The following is a 21,215-nucleotide window of genomic DNA, read 5'->3' on the forward strand; positions in this document are numbered from 1 at the left end:
CAGATGAAGTAGGTTGAGAAGGAAGAGCTGCTCATCTGGATACATATTCTATCACTAGGATTTTAGAAAACAGCTTCATTGAGGTGTACTTTAATATAACATAAAATATACCTGTTGTAAGGCTAGGGTTCGTTGATTTTCTTTTAAAAATAAATCCACAGAGTCTTGCAATCCACTTTGTGAACATTTCCTTGTCCCCAAAGAACCCATTAATCCCTCTTGTAAGTTCCAGGCAACCGCTGACTGCTTTCTTTTCCACGCGTTTGCCCTTTCTGGAAGTTGATATAATGGAACCTTACTTGGTCTGGCTTCTTTCACTTAGTAGAATGTTACTGAAGTCCCTTTTGACTGCTTACTAGAATTCCATTGTGAGGATGTGCCACCCTTGTTTATCCACTGGCCTTGATGGACGTTGGGAAGGTCTTGAGCTCGGGGCTTCGTAAATAACAATGCAGAGAACCTTCCAGGCCTTGTGGGCCTGGTGGGCATGTGCTTTCACTCCCCTGGTCCGCCCTGAGTCGTTGAGACCTGTGTCTGGTCCTCTGTGTCTTCCCCGCCAGCACTGTGGGTGCTCCTGCCCCACCACCCTCGGTCGGTTCCTACACGTGGCAGTTGCCCATGGTTTGGTCCTGGACCTCCTCCCCTGCTGGCGAGGGCATCTGCACCCACGGCCTGAATGACACCTCACTCAGGAGGCCCTTCTCTCCTCCCCCGACTGCTCTGTAGCAGACCAGAAATAGCTGGTTAGTGGAATCAAGTCTGCATCTCTCTCTCTCTTTAAATTTTTTGTACTAGGGATTGAATTTAGGGGTGCATAACCATTGAGCCACATCCCCAGCCCTTTTTATATTTTATTTAGAGACAAGATCTCACTGAATTGCTTACGGCCTGGCTAAGTTGCTGAGGCTAGCCTCAAGCTTGAGATCCTCCTGCCTCAGCCTCCTGAGCTGCTGGGATTACAGGTGTGCACCACCATGCCCAGCAGGCCTGTCTCTTAACACATGGATTTAAGAGTGTTAAGTGTTAGTGTTAACCTCCGGAGGTCACAGCTTGTGTGCAGTGGGGATTGGAGTCATTTCCTAGCTTTGGTTCACCTGATGAGGTGTTAGAGTAGGGGCAGAGGGACCTTCCAGATGAGAGGAAGTTCATGACCTTGAGATGGAGAACCATCCTGGATTGTCCCTGTGAGCCCCTTGCAATCTCGGGGTTGTGAAAAGTCAGAGACAGAGCTAGGAGGGCGTCAGGAAGATGAGGCAGTGCTGTGTTGCTTCCTGGAGAGCAAGGAGCAGCCAGGAGGCCAGGAGGCTGGGAGGCCGGCCTGTGGGCAGCCCCCACACTCTGGGGAGGCCACGAAGCCAGTTCTCCCTGGAAGGAGCAGAGCCTGCTGACCCCTCGGCGTTAGCCCCGTGAGACCCATTTTGGAGTATCACTCTCTGGAACTGTCACAGAAGCCACAATATGTTTGCTTTGCTTTATTTATTTTTTTCCTTTGGTGGTGCTGGGGGTGGAGCCCAGGGCTTCAGGCATTCTGGTGAGCCCTCTACCACTGAGCCAGGTGCCCAGCCCACATATGCATTATTCTTAGCCACTAAATTTGTGGTAGTTTGTTACAGCAACCAGGGGCAGCTGGGAGGGATGAGAGACCTTGGGCACAGGCTCTCACCCTGGGCTTCCCATCCCTGGGGGTGGCTGGGGATCAGCAGGGAGCCTGCCTGGGTGGGTGCCTCCAAGGCATTTCCAGGTCCTGCTTACCTTGTACTTGAGAGCCCGGGACTTAAATCCCCATGTCTGCGTGACTCACTACCTGTCCATGAGGAAGAAACAAATGTGTATTTAGGACCTGCAGGTTCAGGCTCTGAGCCAAAGTTTCTCATAACACAGTGGCCTTTGATATTGGCCTTTTTTTTTTTTTTTTTTTTAATCCTTGTTTTACTGATGAGGAAACTGTGCTTCAGAAAGGTTAGACAGTTATTTAAGGCCAGGAGTGAGTGGCAGAAACGAATTAGAACCCAGATCAGTCTTGAAAACTGCTGTATAAAAAAAAAAGAAAGAAAAAGAAAAAAGATAAGAATGTTGTAGATTAAAATTTTTTTAAAAAAGATTCATTTGTGTGTGTGTGTGCGCATGCGATAATAGGGATGGAACCCAGGGGTGCTCTACCACTGAGCTGTACCCCCCCTTTTTTGGTACTGGGGATTGAATCCAGGGGTGCATTATCACTGAGCCACATCCCCAGCCCTGTTTTGTATTTTACGTAGAGACAAGGTCTCACTGAGTTGGTTGGCATCTCTCTTGTGCTGAGGCTGCCTTTGATTCTCCTGCCTCAGTCTCCCGAGCCGCTGGGATTATAGGTGTGCGCCACTGTGCCTGTCCCCAGGCTTTTTTTTTTTTTCTTTTTTTAAAGAGAGAGTGAGAGAGGAGAGAGAGAGAGAGAGAGAGAGAGTGAGAGAGGAGAGAGAGAGAGAGAGAGAGAGAGAGAGAGAGAATTTTTAATATTTATTTTTTGGTTCTCGGTGGACACAACCTCTTTGTTGGTATGTGGTGCTGAGGATCGAACCCGGGTCCCACGCATGCCAGGCGAGCGCGCTACCGCTGAGCCACATCCCCAGTCCATGTCCCCAGTCTTTTTTATTTTTTATTTTGAGACAGGATCTTTCCAGGTTGCTGAGGCTGACCTTGAACTTGTGATCCTCTTATCTCAGCCTCTGGAGTCCATGAGATTCAGGTGTGTATCACTGTGCCTGACTCATTGATTTTTAACTGATAGCTAAAAGCGTAAAAGTTGGGCATATTAACAAGCTGTAATTCCCAGAGGTAAAGAGTCTGGCTCTGGGGTTGGAGGGACCTGGGTTAATGGGCCAGTTTTTCCCTTCTCCTGAGTGTGGGGAATCTGAAATGCTTGGAACCAGAAGTGTTTTAGACTTAGGATTTTTAAAATTTTGAGATATCCTGGGGCTGAGACTCCAGTGTAAAGACAAAATTCATTTGCATTTGATACATCCTTGTGTACATAACTCAAAGGTGGTTTTATACAGTAACTTACTTTGTTTTTTTGAGATGGGTGGCGAGGGTGGCTGTGGGCGTGAAGCTCCCAGAGGATGGAGAACCCAAATGTCAGGAACTCTGCAGCCCATAGGGGAGGGATGAGCCTCGAGCGAGTTCCCATCCTGGGTGACACGAGGGACGCTCTTTCTAGGACACTGCGCAGGGTCTGACAGGAGCAAGAGTCAGCAGTGGCCGCAGAGGAACCAGAGCCACCAGAAGTGGTATTGGACCCTCATAAATACAGCTCAGGTTGCTGAGCCTTGAGTGACAGGGCTGCTGGGGGCCGGTGCTCCAGGACCAGGGTCCATCGGATGTGGGATTCACTGTTCATGGCACGAAGAGAAATAAGGCCAGGGAGGGAGGAGTTCTTACTACAGATAGGGCTGGGTTTTTTCTTTTTCTTTTTCTTCTTCTTTCTGTTTTCTTTTTCAGGACTAAGGGTTGAACTTAGGAGAGCTCTACCACTAAGCTAGACTCCCAGCTCTTATTTATTTATTTATTTATTTTTAGATAGTATCTTGCTAAGTTACTGAGGCTGGCCTCAAACTTGTGATCCTCCTGCCCCAGCCTCCCTAGTCATTGGAATTATAGGCTGCACCAGCACACCTGGCCCTGCAGATAGGTCTGTTCAATCTAATGCTTTGAACTTTTTTTTTTTTTTTTTTTTTTAATTCTGGTAGTGCTGGGGCTTGAACCCAGGGCCTTTTGCATGCCAGGTAAGTGCTCAGTGCTCAATCACCGTGCCTTACCTCCATGCACCAAAAGTTCTGAACATTTTATTGAAGGTGTCACTTGTAATTTTTGGTGTAAAAACGCCCTTTCTGTGACGTGATGAGGTAGCATTTGTCAGATTCTCATTATTCATAGGAGTTGTACTCTGTCGTCCCTGTGAGCTCAGAGTTACCAAGTGCTGACCTGTGGCTTCCAGGGGAAATATGGGGTTTGGTTTTTTCAAGCTGCTAGATCGTTTTCATCAGCAGATAATATAGGACCCTGTTTGAAGGCCCCATGTGTGAGACACGCTGTTGACTCACTAATGCTCAACTCACATCTGTCCAACACACACACCTGCTCTGTGGGGCACCTCCCATCTTCCTCGTCTGAGGAACACTAGACAGTTCAGCCCTGCACTAACAGGCCGTTATTTTATTTCTATTTAATTAATTAATTACCAGGGAATGAACTTGGGGGCATTTGACCGCTGAGCGGCATCCCCAGCCCTATTTTGTACTTTATTTAGAGACAGGGTCTCACTGAGGTGCTTAGCGCCTTGCTTTGGCCGAGGCCGGCTTTGAACTGGTGATCCTCCAGTCTCAGCTTCCTGAGCCTCCGTGACTCCAGGCATGTGCCACGGGCACCAGCTTGTTTTATTTGATTCTGAGCCAGGGTCTCTCTGGATTGCTGAGGCTGGCCTGGCACGTGTAATCCTCCTGCCTCGGCCTCCTGAATAGCTGGGAGCACACAGAGGTGCCACTGAGCCCCAGAGACCGTCTTGTTATTTATTTATTTGGGAGCTGGGGTTGAACCCAGGGACTCACTCCTGCTAGCCAAGTGCTTTACCTCTGAGCCAGCCTTCTAGCGACCATTTTCAGTGGTGAAATCACCCAGAAAAAGCACAGAAACACAGAAGACACAGCTTACAAAACAGCCAGGAGGCAGGTGGCCCGGCCGGAGCAGCCTGTGCCGGGCCCAGTGAGTTCTTTGCCATCTTCGAATGTCCAGGGATGGCTGTGACAGTTTGGGGTCGCAAACTTCAGGGAGTGGGTGAATTCGCAAGTGGGGAAGCTGCAGGTCGCCGGCATCTGCTGTGCAGGGTGGGGGCAGGGTGGGGTGCGGAGCTCCAGGTTTGTTCTTTAGGGGGCTCCTGGGAGGGGTGCACAGTGGGGGCTGGGTTTTAAAGCCCTGCCTCAGCTGTGCTTTGGTGTTTGGGGAGGAGCCACGCTGGTGGGTGAGACCCAGTGACCCCTGTCTTCCCTTCCTCTACGAGGGGGACGGGGACCGGAGCAGAGGGCTCAGAAGGAGCCTTGGCAGTGGGCCATCAGGAATTGCTCCCTGGGCCCTCTGCCAGCTGCCCAGCTGCACCCATGTCACCCACCGCCAGCTACGTGGCCCTGCCCCCCCCGCCCCCAGCCTCTGCCCAGGTGCGTCATTTCCTGTCCTGTTAGGAGCCTGGCCAGGCCTGCTGGGCCCCCCAGCTTTCCTGCAGGGAGGGCTCTTCCCTGCCCCAGGTGAGCAAGGAGACCTTGACCTTGGCCGTATGGGCAACACATGGGAAAGAGGAGGCCAGGCTTGGAGCCATCCCTCTCTGGACTTTTGGTTGTTATTTCTCAAAACACAGAGTTCTTGGGGTGTCTTTACTCAGAAGCAGACATTGAAAGTCAATGACAAGGGCCAGACGTGAAGTGCCTGCGGCTTCCCTCAGGGCAGGGAGTGGACTTTGTTTTCTAAAAATTATTCTTTATTTTTTGTGGTGCTGGGACCGCGAGGGCCTTGCTTCACCTTAGGCAAATGCTGTGCCGCTGAGCAACACCTCCAGAGCCCAGACTTCAACTGAATTTAGAAAGAAAAAGACTTCTTTTTTTTTTTTTTTTTTTAATCTTATTTTTTTTTGGAGAAAAAGACTTCTTATCGTTTTGTGGGGGCAGGGCCTAGAGATTGGACCCAGGGATGCCTTACCATGAGCACATGCCGAGCCCTCTTCAGTTTTACTTTGAGTCAGGGTCTCGAGAAGTTGCTGAAGTTGCCCTCAAGCTGTGATCCTCCTGCCTCAGCCTCCCAAGTGGCTGGATTTCCATGTGTGCACCACTTCGCCTAGTCATGACATACCTACACAATCAGGATGGTGCTGATTATATTAACTATTGTTTTTGTTCCTTGTCCCGTGTGGGCTTCAGATCTTGATCAATATATAGATGGAAAGTTTGGGAATAGATATAGATAGATAGAGAGCGGGGGGTGGGAAATATGACCAGAGCTCACTTGCAAACATTTGGAGTTTAGATTAGTAGTTATTTTTAGGGTTCCTTTGGTTTGTGCCAAGTAATGCTTGATCTCTCTTTATAGTGCGCATTGTGGCGGGACATTTCCTTCTAGAATACATTTAAACAAAAGCGGGAATCAGTTGAAAGAAAAAATATGCAGTCAGTAAAGTTCCTGTGGCTTCTCTGGTGCCCGGCCTGACATTTGGGAGGCAGTGGCCTGTGCCCAGGTGGCTCTGTCTGAAACCCAGTGTTCTTGCTGGGAGGGGAAGAATCTCGTGATCTGGTCTTGCTCCGAGAGGACAGCAGCTGTGTGTTTTACCCGCTGGTCTGTGGAGAGCCTGGGAGAGCCTGGCGTTTAAAGAGCCGTTGGCTTTCCAGGTTGCCTTAGTGCTTAGTGGTCTTGGTGCTGTGCGTGAGGTGAGGACGGTAGGAAGGGACCCTGTGCGGGAGGCAAGGCTTCTGGTGAGAGCTGGGAAGGGGGGCTGGGCCCGAGATGGATGCTCTTCCCAGTTAAATCTTGGTGGCATTTGCTGAATGCCAGAGAACCGCCCCCTGGCCGCTGTCCCTGGCACAGAGCAGCAGCAGCGTGCAGTGTCAACCCTGCTGGCAGCTCCTGGCCTGCTGAGCAGGTTCAGGGGGTAGTCAGCCCAACAGGTCGGCCTCAGCCCTTCTCAGACTTGGTGCTGCTGATACGCCTCCCGGGGGCACTGCATGACATCTGTAGCATCCTGAGCCAACCCTCTGGATGTGAGGAGACCTTCCACATGTCACCAGACGTTGTCAAGTCCTCCCTCACCCAGAACAAAATTGTCAGCCGAGGGTCTCCTCATTTTTTCTGTTTTTTCTGTTTTTTTTTTTTTTTTTTTTTTTGCAGCCCTGGGTTTGATCCCGCAACACTCCACCACCGAGAACATCCTCAGCCCTGTTGATCTTGAGGCAGGATCTTGTAGTTTGCAGCCTGGCCTTGAACTTGGGATCTTTCTGGCTTAGCCTCCCTAGGAGTTGGAATTACAAGTATGTGTCACCAGGAGTGGCTCATAGCCTGTTTAAAAAAAAAGGAAAAAAATCTTGTTGGGCCAGAAATTTGTGTTTGGACTATTGTTCTTGGCTCTGAGGTCAGCTTTTTAATTTTAGTAACCAAGGAAGCTTTGAGCAGAGGACATTTGGGGAAAGTGGACTGCATTGTGCCCCCACCCCCAGATCTGTGTGCTGAGGCCCTGCCCCCAGGACCTCCCCCGTGACTGGGTTTGGAGGTGAGGCTGTGGGACAGATGACAGAGGTGAGGCAAGACCTGCCCCTCTGACGGGTCCTCATAGGAGTGGAAAAGGGGACACAGAGGACACCACCCCCTGTGGCCAGCCCTGGGGGCGGGGACCGACCTGCAGATGCCTCGGCCTCACAGCCCCCAGAACCAGGCCCAGGTGGACTTGTGCTGCGGGAGCAGCCTGGCCTGGCCTGCTCTGCCACCCAAGGGTTCTGGTGCCGGGCTGCGGGCGTGGTGTCTCTCAGCACTGTGAACCAACTGATCTGAACTGATGTGGGTGAGCTCACTGGCAATTTGATGTAGACAGGGCAATCCTGAGACCTGTCTGAAAACATGTTACAAAGTTGCAGGCCTAGAGCCGAGCCCCTTCTTCCCCACCTTCTTCCCCAGGAGTCACCTGAACTTCAGAGCACTGTGTGCTCTGAAGGGCGTGGCACTGTCCCCAGATGTTTGTGCTAAAAGTGTTTACAGTACTCACAATTCCTGGTTTTGCTTCCTGTGGTTGTTGGTATTTCTTGTTACTTTGGTTGTAATAATTAGATGAGAGTAATAATTGCTAACCACTATTGCATGCTTATTAGGTAAAGTTGGGCACTATTAAAAGGTTTTATAGGGATTGTCCCATTTAATCCTATTAATGACCCCATTTTACAGGTGGTAAAACTGAGGAACGGAGGAGCTTTTTTTTTTTTCCAATTTAGGATTGTTTTAGTTTAGAATGATATTCAGGTTTTTATTTTCTTCCCTGGTTCTGGGGATTGAACACAGGGGCACTGAGCCACATCCCCAGCCCTATTTTGTATTTTATTTAGAGACAGGGTCTCACTGAGTTGCTTAGCACCTCACTGTTGCTGAGGCTGGCTTTGAACTCGCCATCCTCCTGCCTCATCCTCCCGAGCTGCTGAGATTACAGGCATACGCCACCTTGCCCAGCTATTTTAATTTAATTTTATTTTTTGATTCTAAGGAATAAACCCAGGGGGCACTTAACTACTGATCTACATACCCAGCCCTTTTTATTTTTTATCTTGAGACAGGGTTTTGCTAAGTTGCTTAAGGCCTTGCTAAATTGCTGAGGTTGGCTTTGAACTTGTGATGCTCCTGCCTCAGCCCCTCAAGCCACTAGGATTATAGGTATGTGCCACTGTGCCCAATACTCATTTCAGTTTGTTTTTGTTTCTTTCGTGGTGCTGAGGATTGAACCCAGGGCCTTGTGCATGTGAGGCAAGTACTCCACCAACTGAACTATATCCTCAGCCCTCATTTCAGTTTTTTAAAAGACTCATTTTAATGAGAATCTCTGCAGCAAATACTGTTTCGATGCCTACTCCTATTAGAAATATTTTGCAGTGTCTATTTATTTATTTTAAATATTTATTTTTCAGTTTTTGGTGGACACAACATCTTTATTTTATTTTATGTGGTGCTGAGGATCGAACCCAGCGCCCCACACATGCCAGGCGAGCGCACTACCACTTGAGCCACATCCCCAGCTGCAGTGTCTATTTAGAGCAGATTAAAAAAAAAAAATTTGTAGTTGTCAGTGGACCTTTATTTTATTTATATGAGGTGCTAAGAATCGAACCCAGTGTCTCACATGCTAAGCAAGCGCTCTACCCTTGAGCTATATCCCCAGCCCATAGAGCAGATGGTTTCTGTTGGGGAGAAAGGAATTGGGGATTTTTGAAGCTTTGGGAAATGGGAGATATGTGCATGTGTGCTCTGTGAATCTTGGTGAAGGCTCATTATTAGCAGAAGTAATGTGACAGAGGACAGTTCTAGAAATTTCAAATTGTCCTAGTAGATATAAGTTCTTCAGAAACAGGGTACCTGCTGAGCCTGGTAGCAGATGGTCTCCTGTCTTCTAACAGCGGAGATTAGCTTTGCCTGTTGTCCTGTTACTTCTTTGCAGTGCTGGGGATGGAACCAGGGCCCTGTGTGTGCTGGGCCACCTCTGCCCCTGAGCCCCTGCCTCGTCCCTGCCTGTTGCTGAACTCTGTACAGATGGGGTCATGCAGGGGGGCTCACGGGTGCCTGGGTTGTGGTTCCATGTTAGGTTTGTAAGACTGAACCATGCTGTGTTGCGTGTGTGTAGCCGACCTTTGTCTAGTCCTTACAGATGCTGCAACAGAGTATAAGCTGGGGACCTTACAAATAGCGGAGACTGCTCTTCTCACATTTCTGGAGGCTGGAAGCAAGATCAGGTGCAGATGGCAGCTCTGGTGAGGGGCCCACGCTGGTCACACACTTCAGTTTCCTGCTCTGTCCTCACCCTGGAAGGGCCAGGGCAGCTCCCTGGGTGTCTTTTATGATCCCATCCTGAGGGTCCCCTCTCAGAGCTCACCAGCTCCAGGGGCCTGTCCTCCGCATCTCGTCACCTTGTTGATTCGGATTTCAGCCCGCAAATTTTGGGGAGAGACAAGCAACATTCTGACTCATCAGTGCATGCGTGTGTCACGATCCGTTTCCCATCCCCCTTGACGGAGAGCTGGCCTGTGTCCAGTCTCACCGTCCTGACCTTCACCTTGGCCGGCAGGTCCACTGCCCCCCGTGCTGGCCAGCGCCCGTCTGTCCTCTCTGGGGAGGGTATTGTCGCGTCGCAGTTTTCTTTTCACTTGTGATTTGAGAGTGGCTCCCTTCTCTTGACCTGAGGTTGGGTTTTAGGTATACCAGATAGCCACGTCATGGTCACACCGAATCTCTGCTGGCAAAATTGTCCCACCCCGAGCTGGGGATGTGGCTCAAGCGCGCTCGCCTAGCGTGCATGCGGCCCGGGTTCGATCCTCAGCACCACATACAAATACAAATGAAGATGTTGTGTCCGCCGAAAACTAAGAAAAATAAATAAATAAATGTTAAAATTAAAAAAAAAAAAAAAAAATTGTCCCACCCCAGTAGCCACAGCTCCCTGGGCCTCCAGGTTCTAGGCCCTCACCCAGTTCTGCCTTCCTGAGTCGTTTTCGCTGGAGGGGGACAGGGGAAAAGTCTGAATTTAATTTCCCCTTAATTGAAAAATGAGCATGTGTGTGTATAGGAAAAATTGGAGAACAGACAAAAGCAGTGGAGGAAATAACAGTGTTTCGTTCCCTTCAAAGCCAAACGCAGGCGACACAAACAGTGAAGCAGCCAATGTTTTCTCCCTGTTCTATTTCTGTTTGTACATTGTTTTTTGTTCTGCTTTTTCCACTTAGCATTTTAATGGTTTTCGGTATCACAGTGTCTCGGCAAATGGTCCTTTACATTTATTTATTTATTTATTTTAAAAATTATTTATTTACTTTTTCTGTGTTGCTCGGGATTCAACCCAGGGCCTTGTGCATGCGAGGCTAGCACTCTATCAACTGAACTATGTCCCCAGCCCACATTTATTTACTTAGATATTGGAGATCGAACCCAGGGGTGCTTAGCCATTGAGCTACATGCCCAGTCCTCTTCCCCCTGCTTTTTTTTTTTTTTTAATATTTTTCCTAGTAGATGGACACAATGCCTTTATTTTATTTTTATGTGATGCTGAGGATGGAACCCAGTGCTTCACCTGAGCCCTGCAAGTGTTCTGTCCACGGAGCCACAACTCCCGCCCACCCAGCCCTTTTTAACTTTCATTTTGAGACAGGGTCTCTAAGTTGCTGAGGCTGGCCTCAAACTTGCGATCTTTCTACCTCAGCCTCCTGAGTTGCTGAGATTACAGGTGTGCACCACTGTCCCCCGCTGCAAATGACATTTTAAATGACACCAGAGGCTGGGTAGCATGTGTGTGGGAGGTGCTGGGATTGATCCCTAACGATGCGAGCGCACACACACACACACACACATACATGCAACGTGGTGTTTCTTTGAGGAGACATCTTTCATTTACTGAACTGGTACCTTACATTTTCATAAGCTGATTAGTATTTTCACCTTGAAATAGTGTTTTCACTCTGAATATTAGCTCTCCAGTACAGTCACTTTAAAAGCAAACAAAGGGAAAATTGGGGGTGCACAGTTCTGAAAAGTCCCTTGTTGATGGGCCTCCAATTCCAGCTACTCTGGAAGCTGAGGCAGGAGGATCACAAGTTCAAAACCAGCCTTCACAACTTCTACCCTGTCTCAAAATAAAAAGGCCTGGGGGTGTAGCTCAATGATAGTGTACCCTGGGTTCGTACCCCAGTATGAAGAAGAAGAAGAAGTCTGTCTGGGGTTGGATAAGCCGGAACAGCAAAGTGGCACAGAACAGTTTTCTACCTGACTCTGCAAAAAACCCCATGCTTGAGAATCCTGGCCTTGGATTTTGGACATTTCAGAGGGTTGCCAGCTATCTGAAAGGGTATTCAGATCTCACAGCTCTGTGCACTTAAGGGCACGAAACTAAAAATAGCTACTGTTGATTCATCCATTCATTCCCTCCTTAAATATTTACTGTGCATGCTTTCTTGGGCAGTTTTTTTTTTTTTCTTTTTTCTTTTTTGGTGCTGGAGATTGAACCCAGAGGCACTTTACCACTGAGCTGCATCTCCAGCCCTTTTTAATTTTTTATTTTGAGACAGGGTCTTGCTAGTTGCCTGGATGGGCCTTGAACTTGCAATCCTCCTGTCTCAAAATCCCACGGGGCTGGGATCGTAGGCATGCACCAGTATGAGAGGCTTCCGTGGCAACTTTTTTTTTTTAAATAGATATTTTTAGTTGAAGTGGGACCCAACACCTTTCTTTTGTTTATTCATTTTTATGCGGTACTGAGGATCAAACCCAGTGTCTGTCACAGGCAAGGCCAGCGCTCTACCACTGAGCCACGACCCCGGTCCTTCCCTGGCAGGTGAATGTTGGGAATGTCGTACAAACACCAGAGGCGACATTCTGTCAGCAGGAGTTTGCTCTCCGGAGACACGTAAGGTATTCTGGGAAGAATTTTCTTCTTTTTTCCTGTACATGAACTTGAACCTGGAGGCATTCTACTATAGAGCCTGACTTCCTGAAAGAATTTTGTGAGCTCTGTTGGTTTCTTAGGTGCCAGCATTCCTGTTCTAGGGGGTTTTAACTTTTGCCATACTGGAGATGGAACCCGTGGCCTCGTGCATGCTAGGCAAAGGCTCTGGCACCGAGCCACATCGCCTGACCTGTCCTAGGGTGGTTTTTTTGTTTTGGTTTTATTTTATTATTATTATTTTTTAGATGTTGATGGACCTTTATTTTAGTCGTCTATTTATATGGTACTGAGAATCCAGCCCAGTGCCTCCCACATGCTAGGCAAGTGCTCTACCAACTGAGCCACAATCCCAGCCCCCTGTCCTAGGTATTTTAAGTGGGTTGTCCTGTGGCATTATTCCTGCCCCAGTACTAGGGACCTCTGTTATTCCTTTCCCAGGAGAATGAGGCTTAGAGGGGTTAATTAACCAGCCCAAGGACACACAGCTTTGCTGCCTTCTTGCCTCCCAGGCTTCCTCCGAGAGACTTTTCCAGAGCACCTACTCTAAAGGAGCCACCTCCCACTCAGTGGCACATTCCCTTTTCCGTGTTTTTTGTTCCCACCCTGCCCACCTACAGAACGTTTGTCTTGTTTTAAGATCGCCAGTGCTTGGTATAAAGGCTGCCATATAGTAGATGCTCAATAAATATTTGATGACTGAATCAGCAAGGGATGACCAGGAGCCGCGGTTCCCGTCAGGCCTGCTTGCCCAGCGCCCTTTGCGTACTTCAGCATGAATCATCCTGAGGCGCTCTGCAATCTCGGCTCCTTGGAGGGCTCATGGTGGGCGGTGTACTTTTGGAGAGGTGTATACTTAGTATTGGAGCCAGGAGGGGAACCGTGGAACCCCCTTCTACGCAGAATAAAAAGGGGAATCTGGACATTTCTCCTCCCTCCTGCCTCCCTCCCTCCCCTCCTTTCTGCCCGCCTGGCAGCCAGCCCTTATTTAGGAATGAGCTGCAGACGCACCTGCCATCTGCCTCCATTCAGGCCTGGGTGACAGATCTCAGAGGAACCAGGCCCGGGTTATATTGATCCCGTGGCTGCGGCTTGTCTGAAAATGCCCCCGTTCCCACCCCAGCAGCTTCCGGGAGCAGCAGCCAGCAGTGTTACCGAGGCTGCGGAGCAGTGGCCTTAAGTGGGCTGAGACTTTCCCGGGTAGTCACAAATGTCCTTAGTCGCTGTGGGCTGTTTGGTGCCAAGGGATAGAACCAGGGGCATGTGGGACCAAGGCCTCGAAAGGGAGAGGCCAAGCCATAGAGAGGCTGTGTGGCCCAGGATGACCCCCCCACATGGAACCTCAGAACCCGGTCTGTGCCCCACACTGGGGACTTTCAAACAGTCCCCTCCCCTCCCCCACTTTGGCAGTCCCCCCTGATGTAGAGAAGTTAAAGATGCAGAACCTAGATTGTTACTTTGTTGTTTTGCGGTGCTGGAGATTGAACCCAGCGCCTTGTGCCTGCAGGGCAAGAGCCGAGTCCCTGAGCCACACCCAGCCCCTGTCACAACCTTGCACTTAGGGAAGTGTCTTCTGGTCTTTAACAAGTGGCTATTAAGTGACATTTCAGTTCATTTGTGCCGTTGTACATTATAAATTAGTCTTCAGAGGATATCTTGATGCATAGACTTTCCTCTGTTTTCAAAGAACTTTCATCGGCTGTGTTCCTAAGTCCCTGGATGCTAAGTCCCTGGGTTCAGTGGCTTCCCCGGGGCAGGTGGCCGGGGGCTCAAGGGCTCCAGCTGCATTTCACTGCGTAGCTTTCTGAAGGGCTCTGCCATTTACACCCTGTAGGAGCCTGTGTTTCCCCATGTTCAAGGGTCAGAACCAGGTGGTGGCCTTCCCCACCTGCCATGTCACACAATACCGCTTTGTAGACGGCTGGTGAGCCTCACTTCTCTGGGTGCAGTCAGGTGGTTATTGAAGGTATGTTCGGTGGTGTGCAGCATTTGGTATGTGTTTTTTGCAGGAATAAAAAGGAAATCTTTCTGGTCCCAGTTCTGACGGTGAAGCTGTTGTGTCTGCAAAGGGCAGATGCACCGTCCGCTTCTCTGCACGGATGTTGCAGGGTGCATTCCCTGGCCGCAGGACGTTGGAGGGGAGGGGTGTGTGCCCCTGCCTGTTGAGGGCACTGTACAGCTGAGCGGTGTGTCCTCCTCGGCACCTGCGCTCCCTGTTTCCAGGGGTCAGCTGCTTCCAGGGAGCAGGTGTAGTAGCCTCTGGCATTTTTCAAGCACCTTTGAAATGCTTCCCTTGGCTTCCAGAGGGTATCTTGGCGCCAAAGCCACGCCCTGGGGAGCAGCGTGGCCCCCGGCTACTGCCCAGATCTCCTCGGGGAAGGGTTGCCAGTGAGGTGGCGGCTCCCGGGGTCAAGGGCTGGTGGCCGGAGAACCCTGAGGGCCCAGAGCGTGGATCAAGCAAGACAGCCTTGGTTCAAGTTAGGGCTCTGCCGCTTACAGACTGGGCAAGAGAGTTCTCCTCTGAAAAATGAGCACGGAGACAGTGCTCAGTTCTCAGTTCCCAGCCCCCGGAGCCCCGGCCCTGGGCAGGACAGCAGCAGTGCTGGCCACGCTAGCGAGGCTGGCGCAGCAGGGCGGGTGGCATCCTGCTGCATTCTGTCACCTGGGTTCCTCCCGAGGTTACCGTGCCGGCAACTTAGAGGTGTGTCTCATGTTCTGCAGCAGGGTGACGTGGACGTCAACTCTGTGGCTAAGAGCAGTGGCTCTGGGTCGGCCTTTGGCCCTCAGCTGCTCTGGGGGTCTCTGAGATGCAGTTTCCTCATCTGCACAAGAGGCGGAATCAAGGCCTGCCCTGGGCCTGAGGAGGGTGGGGAGGTGACACAGTGAGGGCTTTATTCTCTGTGATCTTACCGTGTGTGCATGCCATACTTGATTTTGCTTATTGTTATTCTGGTGTCTGGAGAATTTCCTTCCCTGGGAGTCTGATAGTTCTTTGGCATTTTGTAGCCTCTTTCTTTTAATTAATCAACTAATTTTAATTACGTAAATATGACAGCAGGATGCATTTCGATTCAGCGTACACAATTGCAGCACAACTTTCCATTTCCCTGGTTGTACGCAGAGTAGCGTCGCACCCTGCATGCAGTCACAAGTACCTAGGGCAATGATGCCCACCTCATTCCACCATCTTTCCCGCCCCCGTGCCCCTTCTCCCCTGGCATTTTGTAGGCTCTTGCTGTGTGCCTGGCTCTGGCCGGTGCTTCGGCCAGACCTTTTCACAACTTGTGGCCAGATGATCAGGGGTAAGTGCCCACCGTGAGCTAGAAGTGTGTGAAGGCCCGGGGAGTTACTCACCAAGCCACATGCATTCGGCACCCAGGGCCAGCGCTGGGAGGCGAATAGGATCAGGTCTTTGAGAACCGAGGCTACCTGCTCAGAGCAGGGTCACTGTTTGGGCAGCAGGGAGAGATCTTTATTTCTTATTTTTTTTTTGCAGTGCTGGGATCAAACCCAGGACCTCATACATGCCATACAAGTGCTCTACCCCTAAGCCACATCCCCAGACCTAGGTTTTAAAATTTAATTTAATTTTTTGGTACTAGGGATTGAATCCCGTCTCCCTAAATCACTGAGGCTGGCTTTGAACTCATGATCCTCCTGCCTCAGCCTCTTGAGCTGCTGAGATTATAGGTGTGCACCACCACACTTGACTTAAATTTTATTTTTGTTTTTATTTCATTTTATTTTTTGGTACAAGGGATTGAACTCAGGGGCACTCAACCACTGGCCACATCCCCAGTCCTATTGTGTATTTTATTTAGAGACAGGGTCTCACTGAGTTGCTTAGGGCCTCACTTTTGCTGAGGCTGGCTTTGAACTCATGATCCTCCTGCCCCAGCTTCCTGAGCTGCTGCAGTTATAGGAATGCACCACCACTCCCAGCTAAATTTGATGTTTAAATAGAAAAAAAGAAAGTTGAATCCACCATACAGTCCCATGGTTCATTGTTTAAAATGGTTCAGAACCAATTCATTGCAAAGTCAGTCTCTACAGTTAGTCACTGTGTCCCCCTCCCCAGGCACTTATACTTCTGATTGTCTTTGAGAATTTTAGGTATTTATCTAAAACCAATTGTTTTATATCTATATACAGACACACACACAAAGATTTTTCTTTTCTTATTCAATTGTTAGTATGACTTACACAGTACATCATTTTCCCCCACTTAATAATGTGCCCTGGGCTCATTCCATACCCGTACATAATATTCTGTTCCATTTTTAAACTTTTATTTTAATGCTTTTGTAGTATGCCATGGAGTAGATGCACAGTATTTTCTTTAGTTAGCCTACTGATGGACACTTAGGTTATTTATAAGGGTTCTCTATTCTTAGCAGCACTGACCCTTCCAGGCAGAGACCAGACAGATTCCGGAGCAAAACTGATTCCACTTTTGTTCATTTTTTTGGTACTTGGGGATTGGACCCAGGAGCATTTAAACACTGAGCCACATCCCCAGCCCTGTCTAATCTATTATTTTGGGTCTTGCCAAGTTGCTTAGGGCCTCACTAAGTTGCTGAGACTGGCCTTGGTCAGGAGCACTGCGTGGTGTGAGCCACCCTGGCGGAGCTGAGGTGTGCCCCATTCCTCAGCCCCAAGGTTGAGCTGCTCATTCTTTTGTGGTGCTTGCTGGGCCCCTGAAGGCTGGACTTTGCCAGTCCTGGGCAAGCGTACCCCTGCATCCTCAGCCCAGCCAGGGTTGGGTTTTGAAGGATCCACAGGGGATGAGGGAGAGAGGCTGGGCCGCAGGAGGTCTGGTGTGGGCCAGCCTTGCAGGGGGCTTGTGTGTCTGGAGGAAGGTGAAGGGCGAGGGGCGGGGAGTTCCGGAGCACACCTCCAGGGTGCCGGACGGGGCTTGGTCAGGAGGAGCTGGCCCACAGGGGCGCTCTGGGTTTGAGCCTGGTGATTATCAAATCATGTGGGCTTGGGATATTTGTGAGGGGGATTGTGTGCCCTGCAGGGCTACAGAGGACTGGCAGCCCCCTCACCCAGGACAGCCAGGGTTAACAGTGGGGCTGTGTGTTTCTCAGTACTTTTCCCCATGCTCATGGTAACAGATTGTAAAGTCAATCATAGATGAATAAATTACCTTCCTTCATGTTTCTCCCCTTTCCTTGAATCTTTCCCTGGAAGGTCTCTACCTCATTCTTTAATTAATTTTTTATTTTATCTTTTTGTGGTGCCAGGGATCAAACCCAGGGCCGCCAGTGTGCTAGCAAGTGCTCTGCCCCTGAGCTGCCCCCGGCTCACCCATGTAGTGGCTGCAGTCCCTCGTGCATGACACGCCATGTGATGGCCCTTGATTGGTGGACGTCCATTCAAGGTTCGACTTTGCCGGGGCTTTGCTCCCTCTCTGCCTGCCCTGAGCATCCTTGTTCCCGTTGCTCCCTGGCCAGTGTTTAGGCAGGGGACATCCCTCAGGTGGACTTGCTTGGCCAGAGGGTCTGAGTCCCACATTCCCACAGCAGTTGTCCCATTCGTGTGGCTTTTCTCAGCAAATGGTTGGTGGCCTCCCGGTTCTCCTCCAGCCCTGACGTGCTCGTGGCCGTACTGCCGTGACCTAGGGCTTCTGTGCATCCTTCTGACTGCAGATTTTACATCTTCCTAATTAAAAGGGAAAAAAAATTAGCCACTTAGGTGTATTTAGAACAAAGAGCGAAGGAAGGTTTCTGCTGATTCTTTCCCCCTGTTGTGACAGCCACCACGGTCTCTAGGGGCTGGGGAGGGGCAAGGTCACCCCCTGCTTCTCTGAGAACCATTGCTGGGACAATTTTCTCCACACTGCTTTTGATTTTCTTTATGTTCTTCCCGATTTGCTGAAGGTTATTGCTAATACTATTTTTTTCCTAAATATTTTCTTTTCTTTGTTTTAGTTGTAGTTGGACACAATACCTTTATTTTATTTATTTGTATGTGGTGCTGAGGATCGAACCCAGGACCCTGAACGTGCTAGGCAAGTGCTCTACTGCTGAGCCACAACCCCAGCCCTATTTCTTTTTTAATTCTGTAAAAACGTTGGTGTTTTTGGTTTTTGTTTTTTCAGTGCTGAGGATGGAGCCCAAGTCCTCACCTAGGCTAAGCGAGTGAGCCACATGCCCCAGCCCTGAGCAAATATTTGCTGGGTGCCTGCTGTTGTCCGGAGGCTGGGAGCGGGGAGGTCTTTCTGTGGAGGCCGCCCTTGTTACATTAGTTACCTTTTTCAGAAACATTGTTCCCTTGGCCCTTCCCTGGTGGATTTTACTCCTCTTTGTTTTACAGCCAGGTTCCATGAGACCAGGGCACTGGCCCACACACTCTCTTGTCCTGACCATTATTCATTTTATAGTCAAATAATAAGAAAATCCACTTTGATTTTCCTTATATGAGTGGTGGAAGTAAGAAACAACGTATCTAAGTCAGGCGGGTGGTGAATGGCCTGTAATCCCAGGGACTCAGCAGGCTGAGGCCGAGGATCTCAAGTTCAAGGCCTGCCTCAGCAACTCAGTGAGGCCTTAAGCAACTTAGAGAGACCTTGCTCAAATGAAAAATCAAAGGTCTGGGATGTAGTTCAACCCCTGGTACCCCCCCCCCAAAAAAAAAAAAAAAAAAGCAGTGTATCTAGCCTGACATGGTAACCTAGTTGTTATGACTGTTGCTATAAACAGATGGGAAAGTTGTTTGTTTCTTTTTCTTTTTTTGATCTGGAAAGATCGATTTCAGGAAATAATATCAATAATAATTGAATGCCTATTATATGCAGCTGGGATTGCTGCACCCTGTATAAATGAATTCCCAAAGTCCCAAAGTAATTAAGCCAGGCAGGACTTAGAGATAAATGGTGGGAATGGAAGATGCGTGGCCCAACGCTGCATGGCCAGTGTGGAGCAGGGCCAGTGTGGAGCAGGGTGGGGTTTGCAGGCAGCTCTAGTGGCCAACTCGTTGGCCCCAGGGTCCTGCCGTTACAGATCTGTGCTTGTGCACTTCTCACTCTCAAGGATGGTGTCCTGCAGCTCATCTCCCCACCTGTCTGGAACTGCAGCAGAGGTTTCTTCATCTCAGTGGGTGATGGACAGCTCAGTTTGGTGTTAAGAAACCGCAGCAGCACCCAGGAGCCAAGGTGACAGCTGCCACAACATCCCTCTGGGGATGTCCCTCCTGGGTGCTGAATGTGACCAATCATTAGGCAAACAGAGAATGGTGGAAGCTTCCAGGGAAAGAGGGGGCTGCGGGTGTACAACCCACTGTCCATGGGGAGCCTGGCCGCCACCTCTTCTGTCTGGGCAGGTGGGGATGATCAAGCATCAAGCTCAAGGACCAAAGAGGTGTCCAGAATACAGGCAGGTGATAGTTGTAGTTGCTTTGTGATAAAGTTTCAGCCATTCCTGGATGACACACTTCTTTTTCAGTCTCCGTATTTCCACTTTTTAGCCCCAAGCACTTGATGATGTCTCTGCAATAAGGAGAGGAAGCAGTGGGGTGGGCCTCGAAGCAGCATCCACCTGGCATGGGGAGCATGCTTTGCTTTCTGTCGTCCTGTTTTGAGGTGGCCCTTCTGGTTAGGTGAGTGGTGCTGCTTTCCATGAGTGACGATGATATGAGGTTACCTTCTAAAATAAATGTATGCAAGTGGGTGAGTCAACTCAACACAGCTACTTTGCAAATAAAATCTAGAGCAGGAGTTCTTAACTTCGCACCCTTGGCACTGTGGTCTGGAAATGCAAGACCAATAGGAATGTGTCTTTGAGGATGTTCCAGCCATGTGACAGCCAGAAATCCGAGACAGGAGATTTGGGTAGTAATTAATATATAGCCAACTAAAATTGGCTCCATCAAAGTCAAATAAAACAACCCAGGAATCCCCAAGACTGAGGAGTTCAGGCAGTGGACAAATCCATATGCTCTCCTGAGGTTGTTCCCTGCCTTGCTGGGGATACTCGGGGAATGGGTGTCTGATGGAAAAGAAGCTGGGGTTGCTTGCTTGTAGTGATTGCTGACTGTTCAGAAAACACTATGTGGAAAGTGCAAGTTATATTCAGTGCAGGTGGAAAGTGAATGGGGGAGGTGAAAATCAGATTGAGTGAGTTGGACTTGGAGCTGATCCCACGGGGCTCAGATGATGGAGGCCTTGCTTGATCCTCTAGCACCCAGCCCTGTTTCACAGTGAGGTGCTGCCTTAGGAGAAGGCGAGGGTCTTGTTCCAGTCCTTGGCCCTCACAGGACCTGGACTAGTACATCATATCAGGTGACATTTCATAAATGGGTCTTTACCATAATGAATTTAGCTGAAAAGCATTGAGTCTCCTAGATGGTGCGCGCACAAAGGGAAAAATGCCAGTGTTACCCGAAGATGTGCAGGAGTTTCCCCTACTCCTTCCTGGGGGGCGGGGTGGGATCAGCTTGTCCTGGAGGTTTCCCGTGTGCATCTGTTGGTGTATCCTCTTTCCTTTGTGCAAAAGAATGACACCTCTCAGCGCCTTACTTTTCACGAATTTCGCTCTTTACCGGTTGTTAGGAATTCCATTTTATGGATGTACCCAGTGTTAACTCAGCCTCCCTCTGAGGACAGCTAGATTCTTTCCAGTCTCTTGCTGGCACAGTGCACACCAGCTGCCAAGAGCCTCCTGATGCTTGGTGCTCATGCACACACCCGTAGGTTAATAATGAGGGGTGTAGCTAGAGAATTGATGTGTGGACGCTTCTGCCAAAACAAAACAGAAAAAGCCTACAAGTTTAATCCGATACTGTGCGGCCCTCTCCATTCTTTCTCATTTTTCACTGGAAACATACAACTGTGAGACCTATCACTGCAGGATTATTGCAGGATGCAGAGAGAGTGCTGGCTCTTAGAGGGGTCAGTCATGGCCATCACAAATGTGTCTGCTCGTGGAATCGCTGTCAACTCTCAGATGCACTCTATTTCCACTCCTCCCTCCCTCCCTCTCTTTCTCTCCCGCCTTCCTTACTTCCTACATTCATGCAATCTGGC

At 49.5% G+C, this 21,215-nt stretch overlaps 1 protein-coding gene across 1 annotated transcript in view; it reads left to right on the plus strand.

The window, feature by feature from the left end:
- The window catches only part of Atp9a (ATPase phospholipid transporting 9A), a 117,789-nt gene that overhangs the window by 4,630 nt on the left and 91,944 nt on the right, over positions 1–21,215 (plus strand). The gene's annotated exons all lie outside the window — the stretch shown is intronic.

This window comes from Urocitellus parryii, chromosome 6 (genome assembly GCF_045843805.1).
Source record: "Urocitellus parryii isolate mUroPar1 chromosome 6, mUroPar1.hap1, whole genome shotgun sequence".
Taxonomy (NCBI): domain Eukaryota; kingdom Metazoa; phylum Chordata; class Mammalia; order Rodentia; family Sciuridae; genus Urocitellus; species Urocitellus parryii.